Source organism: Otolemur garnettii, unplaced genomic scaffold (genome assembly GCF_000181295.1).
Source record: "Otolemur garnettii isolate 467f Iridium unplaced genomic scaffold, OtoGar3 scaffold00048, whole genome shotgun sequence".
NCBI lineage: Eukaryota > Metazoa > Chordata > Mammalia > Primates > Galagidae > Otolemur > Otolemur garnettii.
Window position 1 is genome coordinate 11,113,118 of NW_003852443.1, and position 15,032 is coordinate 11,128,149.

At 40.0% G+C, this 15,032-nt stretch overlaps 1 protein-coding gene across 1 annotated transcript in view; it reads left to right on the forward strand.

Moving 5' to 3' along the window:
• Positions 1-1,025: 1,025 nt before the first annotated feature.
• ATF2 (activating transcription factor 2) overlaps positions 1,026-15,032 on the forward strand; it is a 97,187-nt gene continuing 83,180 nt past the window's right edge. The window contains exons 1-2 of the mRNA XM_003791503.3: positions 1,026-1,148; positions 14,548-14,647. The gene's annotated coding sequence lies outside the window, so the exon portion shown is untranslated. The remainder of the gene's footprint in view (positions 1,149-14,547; positions 14,648-15,032) is intronic.

The window sequence follows — 15,032 nt, forward strand, 5'->3', positions numbered from 1 at the left end:
AGTCTGAGGTTGCTGTGAACAACGATGCCCCTAGCTCTGTAGCTGAGGTGACAGAGCAAAACCCTCCCTCAAAAACATACACACACATATATTTTATCTATTAATAAGTAAAAGTGATAAAGTAAAATACATGGAGGATAAAGTATAACATGGAGGATTTTCTCTTAGAAACGAGTCGTAGCACTGTTTTAAATTATGATGACATAGCGAAAGATATTGCATTTCCTTTTAGTAAGTTACATCGAACATAATTATATGCTAATATCATACATAGTCCTTGCCTCTGGGTAAAAGAAGCCCGAAGAATCACTTCCAATTATAGCTTAGTAAAATGAAAACAAAATCCATTCAGAGTATAGGCAATTTCTCTGTTAAGAATTGACTTATCTTGCTTTCCCTCCTTGGACATACAGTGGTTTTTCTGAGAGGACGGTATTTAATTACCAGCAAACTCCACCTCCCCCAAATCTCACCTTAACCCAAGCTCCCCTCTTAGGTTTCTGGGCAGCTGGAGTGTGGGTTGGGGAGCCCGACTTAGCCCACCTCCCTACTCAAGACTGCAACGTGACTACAACGGAGATGCTGGGTTCATCCAGGCTGGGCTCAAAGGACTCATCCTGCTTTCCCTCCAGCCACTCGTAGCCTTTCCAGAGTTCACTTTTCCTCCCCTCTCACTGCCACTTGCCCGGGCGCCCCAACACCTGCGCTCGCCTTCAGCCGGCTGCCAATCAGAGCTTTTTGGCCTTCTGGTTCCGCCCCGCCCAGAACTGCTTCCCGCCCTTAGAGCTCTCTGTCCAATCATGAGCACACGATGATTCTTGGGTTCCCGCCCCGCTGTCCCCGCCTTCTTGACTACCCGTCTCCTTCCTTAGGCCTGACGGAATCATCTGACCCGGAGGCTCTCCCTCCGAAGGAAGGCAAGGGGCGTGTGCGTGGAGGGGCGGGGCGCCAGGAGAAAGGGGGGGATGCCGGGTGTGGGGCGGGGAGAAAGGTTGTCAGTCTGCTCTCGCGAGAGAGGACGGAAGCCTGTGGGAGCCTGTGGCCTTTAAAGTGCGGTTCAGCCCTTTCCTCCAGGGGTAGTTTGTAAACACCGCTGTGCTTGGGGCTCCCGGGCAACCAGAAACATCTTGAGCTAGTGTCCTGGAAAGGTGAGTATTGATGGGCAGAGAGCCGCAGGACTGGAGACTGTAGGGATACGGAGAAAGAAGGCGCTAACATGGCGACGTCGCTCACCATAGTCCCCACCCCCCTCTGCCCATCACCTCGGGCGCTCCGGCCGTGGTCCCTGGCCCTTCGGGCGACTGTGGCTGTGCTGCCAGCTCAGCAGCCCTCGGGGCGTCGGCTTCTGGAGCCTGACGGGCTGAGCCAGACCGTTAGGTAACTAGCGTTCGTTGTTCCGACCCCTCCCTCTCGCGCGCTTTCCTGAGGAAGAGGAAAAAAGAATAACGGCTCCTCCTAGACCCCTCCCTCCGAACTATCTTTTGCTGCTCAGGTCAGTTCAGAGGTCCCGGGGGCGCACGTCGAATCCGCGCTGTGCGCGGAGAGACCGTCCCCTTGCCACCCCTCCCAGCCATGCATTGGGCAGAGAGAGGGCCCACTCTGGGTTGAGGACCGTGTGTTTGTGATGATGGCGGGGAGGATGATCGGGAGGCGCAGCTGAAAATAGGGTCAGGGTCCCTGGCTGTTGTTCAACCTGATGGAACTAATGGTACGGAGAACCTGGGAGCTGTAAGTCTCGCTCGGCCGTTTCTGTCCTTTCTGCTACCCTCATACTCCCGCCACCCCCCGCTCTTCCCCTGTGGGGCGGGGCTGAGGTGTGGGTGCAGATTGATTCTGGTATTGTCCCCTATTTTTTACGTTCCTGGGTGGACACCATATCTTCTGCAGGGAAATAATTTGCTTTTTATCAGTGCCCTAGGGACCAGAGCCGATATTGGGAATGGAGGGGGCGGGGGGAGAGAGAGGGAGGGAGGGAGAGAGTGTGTGTGTGTGTGTGTGTGTGTGTGTGTGTGTGTTTTCTGTACTCCTTCGTTGAACCGAAGGGGGGGGGGGCGAGAGAAGAGGAGTTGGGGACTATTTTTGTGCTCCTAGTTAATATAAAATTGTCTTTTCTTAATGGGGAGTCCTAAAACTGGTGAGGCCAAGTGCAAAACTACTGAGAATATGATAGAATAGAAGAGCTTACTCTTGATGGACTTTAGGCCCATTGACTAATCCCTAAATTATAACGTTAAAGTTTCAATTTCTTACGGTTAAATTATAGATCCCGTTGCAAAGCATACATTTAATGCATATATTTGAAATCAGAACAAAAACTGAGTTTCTCAGAGAACACTTTTAGTTCTGTCAGTAAAGCCTTTCTAGGCATAATCTTTAAATAGACAAGAGAGCCTTTGGTCTATTGTACCAAAACCAGGAAGGTGTGACGTGACTTGTAAAGCTTGTTAAAAAGTCAACCCTTCAAGATTAAGAGCCTTAAAATGGAAACACAGTAGCAACTTTATCTTAAATTTAAATTTGTTTCACTCAAGGAATCCAATGTAAATACTTACTTCAAAACTGTAGGAATTAAGAAAATTAATTGATCTTTAAGGTCATCAATAATTGAGTAATAAGCCGGGCATTGTGGTGGGCACCTGTAGTCCCAGATAGGAGGCTGAGGCAAGAGAATCACCTAAACCCAAGAGCTGGAGGTTGCTGTGAGCTGTGATGCTACGGCACTCTACCGAGGGTGACAAAGTGATACTCTATCTCTAAAATAAAAAATAATTGAGTAATAGCTAAGAGTCCTAGTCTTTGTAAAATAATTTGAATCTTCCAAATTTGCAATGATGTTTGAGACAATGTTATTGGCATTAAGTTTTTAAACATTATATAATGTGGTAATCTAGAATTTAGGTGTTTTGAATTTTAGTTGTTAGTAAGGCTGGATATTCAGGGACTTTTTATGTGTATTTAAGGTACATAATACTTTTATAGATGTGATTGCATTTCCTGGAAATCTCTTTTTAAATATCTTGTTAGAATGTTTGTTTCATATTTGTGGCACTATATTCTTATCCAGTGAATATATACAATCGAGAAATTCCTGCATTTACTTTTTTATTTGGAGTATGTATTTCTTATAACAGAAATGGTTGTGTCAACTTTTTAACAAATAGCAGGGGGTACTTTTGTTACCTTTGTTAGTATTCAGGATTTGGAAGCTATTGTGAGTATCTTTAAAAAATGATATGCTATACATCAAGTATTTACTACCTATGATTAACATTAACTCACGAAATCATGTACATTTTTTTCCTTTTTTTCTTTTTAGGCAGCATCTCACTCTGTTACCCTGGGGTTGAGTGCCATAGCATCATCACAGCTCACAGAACCCCAAACTCTTGCCTTAGGTTCCCAAGTAACTGGGACAGCAGGCGCCACCACAATTAGCTGCTAATTTTTCTATATTTAATAGAGACGGGGTTCTGACTCTTGCTCAGTCTGGTCTCAACTCCTGAATTCAAGCAGTCCACCTGCCTCAGACTCCCAGACTGCTAGGATTAATAGGCATGAGCCACCGTACCCAACCCATACACATTTTTTTCTACCCAAATTTTTATATTGGAAAACTTAGGCTTTAATGATATATATGTCCTTTGCTGGTAAATTATTTTGTCAGGTAAACAGTCTCGCCATACATGTTATTTCTGCCCATTTTGTCTTCAGTGTCTTCCTTCTAGTATGAAATATGTCTATAAGCTGGCATTTCTTTCCCTTTGTTACTATTGAAATGCCATTAGAGAAGGAAAATTGTTGAAGTCTTCCTTATTTAAAATGACATTTTCACCAGAAACCCCCCTTGTTTAAAATCCAGTGAATGACAATAACTGATATTCAGCTGTTTCTTACAAAAATAAATATGTGTAGTATTTGTTATAATTAAAATTTATCCTTAACAAAAACCACTTTGGGCCAGGTGTGGTGGCTCACGCCTGTAATCCTAGCACTCTGGAACGCCAAACCAGGTGTTCAGCTGGAGCTCAGTTAAGACCAGCCTGAGCAAGAGTGAGACCCCCACCTCCCCCAACTCCACTAAAAAAAGAGACAGAGTCTCAAGCTGGGTAGAGTGCCTCATAGCTCACAAGAACCTCCAACTCGGGCTCAAGTGATCCTCTTGCTTCATTTTTTCTATTTTTATTTTTATTTATTTATTTATTTATTTATTTTGAGACACAGTCTAACTATGTTGCCCTCAGTAGAGCGCTGTGACATCACAGCTCATAGCAACCTCAAACTCTTGGGCTTAAGTGATTCTCTTGCCTCAGCCTCCGAGGTAGCTGGGACTATAGGTACCTGCTGCAATGCCCAGCCGTTGTTTTTTTTTTTTTGGTTGTGATTGTCATTGTTTGGCAGGCCTGGACTGGGTTTGAACCCACCAGCTCCAGTGTATGTGGCTCGCGACCTTGCCACTGAGCTACATGCACCAAGCCAGTTTTTCTTTTTTTAATAGAGACAGGCTCTCGCTTTTGCTTGGGCTGGTCTTGAACTCATGAGCTCAAGCAATCCACCCCTCTTGGCTCCCAGAGTGCTAGGATTACAGGGGTGAGCCACCGTCCCTGTATTGTTATGGTCAGTAGTTTAATTTATTTGTGTTTATCTTATACTCCTATTCTTTGAGGCTTAAAACTTGTGTAAGATGCTGAATGTTCTCTTTATGTAATCTTTAATGTTTAGGTAGTAAGACAAACTCTCCAAATATTTTGTCCTTTTGTTATGTTCCTCATAGTTGAAAAGTTATAGTATGGTATACTTACGTAGAAAATTGTGGAAATTTGGGCCAGATGCAGTGGCTCACACCTATAATCCTTGAGACCAACATGGGAGGATCCCTCAAGACTAGGAATTGGAGATCAGCTTAAGCAATATAGCAAGACCCCATCTCTACAAAAAATAGAAAGATTAGCAGAGCATGGTGGCACACACCTATAGTTCAAGCTACTGGGGAGGCTAAGGCAGGGTGATTGCTTGAAGCAAGGCATTTGAGGTTGTACTGAGCTGTGATAATGCTACTGCACTCTACCATGACAAAAGACTGAGACCCTTTCTCAAAAAAAAAAAAGAAGAAGAAAAAGAAAAGTTGAGGATATTTGTGAATCTTTAAGGCCATCAATAATTGTAATTGTTTTATAAATATTTTGTATCATAAATATATTAAATATATCATTATAAATATTTTATTATATATCTTTTCATTTATTCTTGTTAACAGTCTTGAAGCTGGTATATTACTTTTCATTTGTAAGTATGTTTAGTAATGCTTATTTTTTTCTTCTTGGCATTTTGGCAATGGTAGTAAAAATGCTTAGAAACATTTTTGCAACAAGAAATGTTTTTGAGAGCTAGGCCTGTTCACTCCTGTCTGCATTCTTTGTCTTAAAGTGGTTTTCAACTTTTTTTGCCTTAATATCCAAAGAATAGACAATGCTTCAAACAGATGTAGTGGTTTATTAGCACAGAGGTTCTCAACAAAATTGGTATGGAAAGATAGTGTGGGAGTAATTGTAGTTGGCAAAATACCATATTGACTTTGGCTATTTTTGTAGTATATGGTAGCTTTATAGTATAGACTGTAAATTCATAAATTCCCTAACTGTTCTTTTTTTTTTTTTTTTCAGATTTTTGTCTGGGGCTGGGTTTGAACCCGCCACCTCTGGCATATGGGGCCAGTGCCCTACTCCTTTGAGCCATAGGCACTGCTCCCTAACTGTTCTTTAGTTTTCCTAACAGAACCTATATTTTTGTCATTCCAATTTTCTAATTTTTACTCTTGGGGGTAGAGTATATATTGAACATTTATTAGAACAGTATTAATTAGAAATCAACTTCAGTTTTGACATACTAAGATAGAATTGTTTAATCATTTTTGTGCCTTCTAGTTTGTGGATAAACATTACAGTTTTTATAGAATTATAGAAAAGTTTTGTTTATTTTACTTTTATGGCATTATAATTTTTCTTTTCTTTTTCTTTTTTTTTTCCAGAGACAGAATCTCACTTTGTCGCCCTCAGTAGATTGCTGTGGTGTCACAGCTCACAGCAACCTCCAGCTCTTGGGCTACCGATGCTCTTGCCTCAGCCTCCCAAGTAGCTAGGACTACAGGTGCCAGCCATAACACCCAGCTATTTTTTTATTGAAGTTTGGCCGGGGCTGGCTTCAAACCGACCCCCCTCGGTTTGTGGGGCCGGTGCCCTACTCACAGAGCCAGAGGCACTGCCCAGCATTGTATTTTTTCATGTTATGTAAACTTTGTAATTTTTTATGTTTACCAATAGTTAACCAGATAACTATTAGATTTGGTCAAATTTAAATGCCTAACAGGAAAATAATTGTTTTCATTTTTGCCTGTTTTAACATTGAATTGAATATCTTTGTGCACGTACCTTTTTCTTTTGAATTGTTTCTGTAGGATACTAATCTCAAATGGGATTACTGGTCAGAGGATATAGATGTTTCATCAGTTGCCAAATTTTTGCCTCCTCAAAGACTTGATCAAGTTTACACTGTCACCAGAGTATGAATGCACTAAATTTGCCATAATTTTGCCAACTTTGGAGTTGTGGTTATTAGTAAAATGTGATTACTTAATTGGAAATTATTACTGGGAATAAGTTATATTATAATTATTTAGTTGACCATACCAAACTGTAGTTATTTATCTGGGGCAAATATTATATATTTTGTCTTTTCTGCCATTTCACTGATTGTTTCTTTTAAACTTCACTGAAACTTCTGACAATCTAGTAACAATAATCCTTAAATTTTATGCAGCTTTATATGGTTAGTACTTGAAATATCCAATGCTAGTTTAAGAAATACTGCCTGAACTATAGATTTCATTTTTTTCTTTTTCTTTTTTTTTTTTTTTTTTTTTGGAGACAGTCTCATTGTGTTACCTTTGGTAGAGTGCCATGGCGTCACAAATCAGAGCAACCTCAAACTCTTGGGCTTAAGCTATTCTCTTGCCTCAGCCTCCCAAGTAGCTAGGACTACAGGCGTCTGCCACAACACCCAGCTATTTTTTGACAACGTTGGGCTGGGTGATACCCAAACCTGCCAGCTTTGGTGTATGCCGCCAGTGCCCTCACTGGCACTCATTGAGCTACGGGTGCCAAGCCTATTTCATCGAATTTCTGTCTTAATGAATTTATCATTATGAATTATTAAGATTTATAATGACAAATTCCTTTCCATATAGATAACCCTTCAACCAAAGAGTGTATTATAACCAAAATGACTGCATTTTGTGTCCTCAGTATCTTCTGGCACATAATATATAATCAAACTTTTAGGATAGTTGCTATAAGCCAGAATGTCATGGGTCTATATTATTATTCACTGTGTTACCTTGGGCAAACGACATAACTTCTCTGTGGCTCAGTTTCTTTCCTTTCTTTTTTTTTATGAATAATAATACTTATATCCTTGCTGGGAGCATTCACATATATATCGTACTTAAAACAATGTCAAGAACTTAATGTTTTCAATATATGGTGCAGTAATGATTGTTATTGAAATTTATTCAGAAACAATAATAGCACAGCCCTTGTGGCTAGAAGACACCATACAACTACCATCTATTTGGTATCTTTGGCAACAAAGTTGGATTTTCCCTAGGAATTTATAATTTAGAGTAGAACTTACTACCTTAAAATTTTCGTAAACCCATTTAAAAGAATATTTCATGTTTTTTGTTCCATAGGTGTCCCTTCTCCAGTTGGTCTTTTTCTGTATGGAATTCATGCAGTATAGCATATCCTTATTTTGAGACAGTAAAATCATGATAATGTGATTTCCATAAAATCTTTTCAGTTGTCCTTTTCTTTTACTCCACCAGTTCCACTGTAAACATTATAGTACAATCTTTTCTTCTCTGTTTTCCTATCATGGAATAAATCATGTTCTGGCATCTAGTGCTCTAGTTTTTTTGTTTTGTTTTGTTTTTTAATGAGACAGACTCTAAGCTGTTACCCTGGGTAGTGTGCTGTCCCATCATAGCTCACAGCACCCTCAAGCTAGGCTTAAGTGATTCTCTTGCCTCAGCCTCCCGAGTAGCTGGAACTACAAGTGCTGGACACAGCTCTCATGTATTTTTAGAGATGGGTCTCACTCTGGCTCAGGCTGGTCTGGAATGGGTGACCTCAGGTCAGTCCACCTGCCTCGGCCTCCCAGAGTGCTAGGATTATAGGCGTGAGCCATAGCACCCAGCTATCTCACAATTTTTGTAGGACAGAAGTCCAGGTGGTCTCATCCAGATCATTTGCTTACGGTCTTAGAAAATCAAAGTCATTGTGTTGGCAGAGCAATGTTCCTTTTTGGAGTCCCTGGGGAAGAATCCCCTCTGAGTTAATACAGGTTGTTTGCTGAATTCATTTCGTTGCACTTGTTAGACTGCTATCCCTCTTCCTCTGCTGGCTGTCAGTCAATGACTGGTCCTAGCTCCCAGAAGCTGGAATGCTTTCATGTGGCCCTCTCCAGTAAATGGCAAGTTAAATGCCCTATCTTTTTTTTTCTAACTTCATCTCTGACTCCAGATAGAGAATGTTCTCTACTCTTAAAGACTCATTTGATTAGATTGGGCCCACTTGGTTAACCCTGGATTCTCTATTTTAGGATCTATAATTCTTTCACATTTGCAAAGTTCCTTTGGCCATATAATATAACCATTCGGAGGTTCCTGAGATTTAGGATATGGACAACTTTTGGGGGGGGCATTCTGCCTGCTATACTTATGCATATTCTTGAAAAGAAACTTGAGAAAGTATGCGCTGTTGCATGTTTCTAAGTTGATTCCTACATTTTTTTCATCATAAGTTAAAGTAGTTGGAAAAAGTATAATTTCTTACTTTTCTAGATATTGACACTGCTGTTTTACGAGTATCTAAATACCATAGTGATTTGATACTATTATTTGTTTTGAAGAACAAACTGGAATTAACCCCTCTTTTAACAGTTGGAAATTTTCACTATTCCTTTTTCTTATTAAACTTTTATGTTCTTTCTACTTCTCCAGCATAATTTTATTTGAACCCCATGTATTTTAATGTTTTAAAATAGTTTATTGATCTGCTCTCATTCTTTATAACAAATATGTATTTAACTTTTGAAAATGTATTACTGTTTTCCTCTTTATTCTTGTGGAACGTCTTAGGACAGTACATTTTTGGATAGTATTTCAAGAATGGAGGAGGCAGTCATTAAATGAAAATTGTTATTGTTTCTGCCAATACGCTGCGCCGTATTCAGAGCATTCCTAAACACAAGGTAGAACACCATTCCTAAAGCCACGCTTTGTCTTGAACAGAAATATTTATAATATAGGGGAAAACATAAGCCTGAGGACTTAATGGTGCCTTGATTAATGTAGCCTTGGAGATGCTCTTATTTTAAATTATCCATTTGTTTTGTTCCAGGGAAGTTTTTACAGCCTGGGGCAATACACTCTAATAAGATTTGGAATGGATGAGAAGTATTGTTTTTGTTTTTGGAAAGTGGGAGAATGAGGACTCAGGGAAAAGTAGGCAGATGATTTTTAGGAAAGCAAACAAAAGGAAATTGATATAGAAACTGATTTTCTTAAAACTTCTCTTGCTCAAATATCCCTTGGAAAGCCTTAGTGTACTTTTAGAAATACATACTCCAGTTTGGACATTGGCTACTTGGACAACTGTCCCTCTCTCTTGCCTTGCTCCTGTTGTCCCACAAGGACAGAAGCCAACTTCTTTCTGCCACCCAGGATTGCCCTTGGGTCTGTTACACAATTCTGAGTCCAAAACCAAGAAATGATGAATCCCTTTCTCACACTAATGCCTACCGTTTGGGCCCTGTTTCCTGGCACATAACAGTGTTTGGCTTTTACCAGGATACTTGCCATTAGCAGTGTTTGTACCTTTCAAAAATAGAGATCCTACCCATAGGTTAGTTATCGAAGTATTACTTGTAGTAATGTACCATGTAACAAGGTTTCAAGTCAACAGCAGACTGTGTACAGGACATCGCATGATTCACATGTTTGTGGTGATGCTGATATATACAGACCTACTGTACTATCAGTTGGTATAGCACAATTATGTACACTACATATAGTACTTGATAATAGTATGTTACTGATTTGTGTATTTACAACACTTTCATCATTCGTTTGGAGTATACATCTGCTTATTAAAAAACAAAGTTCACTTTGTAAAGCAGCCTCAGCCAGGTCCTTCAGGAGGTAGTCCAGAAGAAGACATTGATAAAGGAAATGATAACTCCATGTGTATTATCGCTTCTGAAGACTTCCCAGTGGGTCAAGATGCAGAGGCAGAAGACAGTGATAATCATGATCCTGACCCTGTGAAGGCTTAGGCTAACATGTGTATTTGTGTCTTAGTTTCTAACAAAAAAGGTTCAAAAAGGTAAAAGTTTTGAAAAATAGAGAAAAGCTTATAGAACAAGAATATGAAGAAAGAAAATACTTTTGTGCTCTTGTACAATGTGTTTAAGGTAAGTGTTATTATAAGAGTCAAGAGGGTTTTGGTTTGTTTTTTGAGACAGAGTCTCATTTTGTTGCCCTCAATAGAAGATCATGGCATCCTAGCTCACAACCTCAAACTCTTGAGCTCAAGCAATTTTCTTCCCTCAGCCTCCCAAGTAACTGGCTGAGACTACAGGCACCCACCTCAATGCCTATATTAGAGATGTGGTCTTGCTCTTGCTCAGGCTGGTCTCGAACTCCTAAGCCCAGGCGATCCACCCTCCTCAGCCTCGCAGAGTGCTAGGTTTACAGGCATGAGCCCGGCCAAGAGTCAAAAAGCTTTTAAGAATTAAAAAGTTTATAAAGTGGGTGGCACCTGCGGTTCAGTGGGTAGGGCCCCAGCCCCATATACTAAGGGTGGCGGGTTCGAACCCGGCTCTGGCCAAACTGCAAAACCAAAAAATAGCCGGGTATTGTGGCGGGGGCCTGTAGTCCCAGCACCTTGGGAGGCTGAGGCAAGAGAATTGCCTAAGCCCAGGAATTGGAGGTTGCTGTGAGCTGTGACGTTACAGCATTCTACAGAGGACAAGAAAGTGAGACTCTGTCTCAAAAAAAAAAAAAGTTTATAAAGTAAAACATTATAGTAAGCTAAGGTTAATTTATTATTGACCAAAGAAAAAAAATTTTTTTGTAAATTTAATGTAGCCTAAATGTACAGTATTATATAGGTCTACAGTGGTCTATGGTTATGACCTAGGCCTTGACATTCACTCTCTACTCACTGACTCCCCGGAGAAATTTCCTTGCCTGGGTGTTTATTCTGTGTTTTTAGTGTTCCCTTTCTATGTTTAGAGACACAGTACACCATTTTGCTACAGTTGCCTATAGAATTTGGTACAGTAACATTCTGTACAGGTTTGTAGCATAAGAGTCACAGGTTATAGGGATCCTCAAACTTTTTAAACAGGGAGGCCAGTTCACTGTCCCTTAGACCGTTGGAGGGCTGGACTGCGGGCCCTGGGACAAGTTGGCTGCTAAGCAGGACAGGCAGCGGCAGCAAAAATACACGGTGGGCCGGATAAATGTCCTAAGCGGGCCGCAGTTTGAGGACGCCTACAGTATATACCATCTAGGTTTTTGTAAGTACACTATGATCACGTAGTGATGAGATCACCTAATGATGCACTTCTCAGAGTGTAAGTGATGCTTGACTATATAAGAAATGTACCATAGGTAGGGTGGGATAGTAAAGGATAAGTTTCTTATATCTGTGCCTTTCAAGTTATAAAAAGGAATCATATTCTTTATGTTAAGAGTCTGGATGTTTATCTTAACATTGTGTGTAGGGTGTCCATAAAGTCTGTTTTAAATTGCACATAAACCTTATGAACACCCTGTATGTATGGCTGTTTAGGTCAGGTACAGCTGAGTAGCTTTAAAATCTTACTTTTGATTGAAATGGCCATAATACTAGAAGTCTGTGTTGGAATTTTTTAGGATGTTAGTTGTTGATCTTTTGTGAGCAACTGCTGAAATAACGTGAATATCTCTATACGAATAGGAAAATCTAAATCCATACATAAAAAATAAACATTCTCAGATGGCGCCTGTGGCTTAGTGAGTAAGGCCCTGGCCCATATACCGAGGGTGGCAGGTCCAAGCCAGGCCCTGGCCAAATTGCAACAACAAAAAAAATCGCCAGGCTTTGTGGCGGGTTCTTGTAGTCCCAGCTACTTGGGAAGCTGAGGCAAGAGAATTGCCTAAGCCCAAGAGATGGTGGTTGCTGTGAACTGTGGTGCCACGGCACTCTACCAAGGGCAACAAAGTGAGACTGTGTCTCTTTAAAAAAATTAAAAATAAACATTCTCTGAAAGAAATAATTTACAGAAATTTATTTCAACTGAGAAGATGTGAACCCTAAATTTTCCCTCAGAGTCATTTGTCCTTTGAATTGCTTCTCCACTTACAATCCCCATCTTACATTGGTATAGCTAAATATCCTATTGGATCCTTTTTCCCTTTTGGATTTTTTTCCCAACAATACATGTATAAAATAGAGTTTTGTTGCCTGTTTTGAAATAAGGGTCTTTGTAGTTTCTGGTATTCACATCAAAATTTTAAACATTCTAAGGATGTTTCCATAAATCTTATTCAAGGCAAAATGCAACCCTTCTTTTCACCAGTCTGCGCAGTTGGGTAATCTCCCATGTTCATGTATGGCCTGATAAGCCCTGAGATAATGGTAAAGTCTGTTTCCCTTTGTACATTGTATTTCCGGATCATTGCCTTTTCCTGATGTATTTGGTAATAGCTTCCTGCCAAATTCTTACTCAGTCTCACCTTGGCCACTGCGTTACTTACATAATGATTCTTTGCAGTCATTTCTGAGTTTTGTAAACTGCTTATTTCTTTACCCTCCCATACCACAAAGGTTGTTTCTTTGCACTTAACATTGTCGTTCTAGTCTTTGGATTTTTCCCTTTTGTGAGCTCTGTCACCTGGAGATTGGCCTTGCATATTTAGAGAAGTCCTTATAAATATTGATCATGCTTCTTGGCCATTGGCAGCTTCTGCTTTTGAAAACTCTCTTTAGTAGACTGCCAGGGCATCTCTGTGAGGTAGTGAGCTATTTTACTTTTAGAATGAAATGAGTGTAATGACAGAAACAACTAATTATTCACCACTATTCATTCTGTTCTTTTTCCGTGTTGATAGGTACTCTAATTTTTAGCCAAGCATATGGTGAAATGAAAAATACATTTCCCAGCCTCCCTGCTAGTAGCAATGGCTATGTGACTCAGCTCTGGCCCATGGAATGTAAATAATGTTTCCTGTGAGATTTCTGAAAAGTTTCCATAAGGTGGACTATTATTCATCTCTCCTTTTTCATCTTGCTATCCGATCTATAGATGTGATAGCTAGAACTTAAGCAGTAACTTTAAAACCACAAGGGAAAGCCCCATATTGAGGATGCCAGAGCACAAAAATAGAACTTTGGTTTCCTACTGGTCATGCTTCTCGACCACCTATATTTGTGTAAGAGAAATAAACTTCTGAATCATTTAAGGTATTGTTAAATTTTGAATTTTCTGTCATTAACACCCGAGCCTAATCCTAACTGATACAGATTTTTTTAAAAAATTGAATATTTTTCCAAATAAGAAACACATAAACTGGGTCTCAGAGATTTTGTGGTATAGCAATGTTTAGATTTCCACTCTAAACATTTTAATACTCAAATTCACCAGTGCCATTTCATCTGTTACCTGTGATTCCCCCCTAAGCTGGTTTATTATGGTACTGTAATAAGATTAATTTTTCAACTTTCACCAAGGTTTCATTGCCCTACAGAAGTTTCATCCTTGAAACTGTTTTACCTCTGATAGTTGTTAATATGCCAGGAGTTATGGGAGGCTACACGATAAACATCTTCCTGGAGCACTGAAGATTGGAGGGGTGAGGGGAGGAAACATAATTTTTTTTTTTTTGAGACAGTGTCTCACTCTGTCACCCAGGGTAAAGTGCCATGGCAATGTGTTTAAGCTAAGTATTACAAGAGTCAAGAAGTTTTGGGGGTGTGTTTTTGTCTTTGTTTTTGAGACAGAGTCTCACTTTGTTGCCCTCAGTAGAGTACCCTGGCATCTTAGCTCACAGCAACCTCAAGCTTTTGGGCTTGAGCAAGCCTTTGCCTCAGTCTCCCAAGTAGTTGGGACTACACGCGTGCACCACAGTGGCCGCTAGTTTTCTATTTTTAGTAGAGATGGGGTCTTGCTCTTGCTCAGGCTGGTCTTGAACTCCTGAGCTCAAGCAATCCACCTCCCTCAGCCTGCCAGAATGCTGGGATTACAAGTTTGAGCCACTGTACCCCCCCAGCCAGGAACCTTAATTTTTACACTAAAAATTGTGGAAAAGAGGGCAACATTTACATGCATTTTTAAAATAAAGGAAACATTTAACATTTTTTATTATAGAATTGAATTGCATGAGGCTGTTTCTTTAGATCCCACAAGGTAAAGAGTTCACGGTTTTCTACCTCTCCTTTTCTCCAGAGATACTAAATGGAAACTTGAGAAGCACTGTTTACTAGTTAAGAGCTGAGGCATTTGTGGCAGCAGAGTGATTAATGCTCATGGCCCACCAGCTAGAAAGGTAAGAGACTTTAAGCTTAACATAAAGGGTATTATTTTATAAGAATTTATCTTATAAGACATAAGGTATCTCTCAAATATTACTGAATTTAGTTATGTTTGCTTAATACTATTAATACCTTAGAATACTAATGTCCTAGTAAAAAATACTAATACTAGTAAGAAAAGATTATGAGGTTCAGCAAATTTGGAGATACCCTTTTGGAGATAAAGTGCATAGGCATATAAAAGCACACTGAAGACTTGTGTTAAAGTATTTAATTTTAACTCAGAGGTTCCTAAACTTTTCTTTCTTTTTTTTTTTTTTTTTTTTTTTTTTTTTTTGAGACGGAGCCTCAAGCTATCCCCCTGGGTAGAGTGCCATGGCATCACACTCACAGCAACCT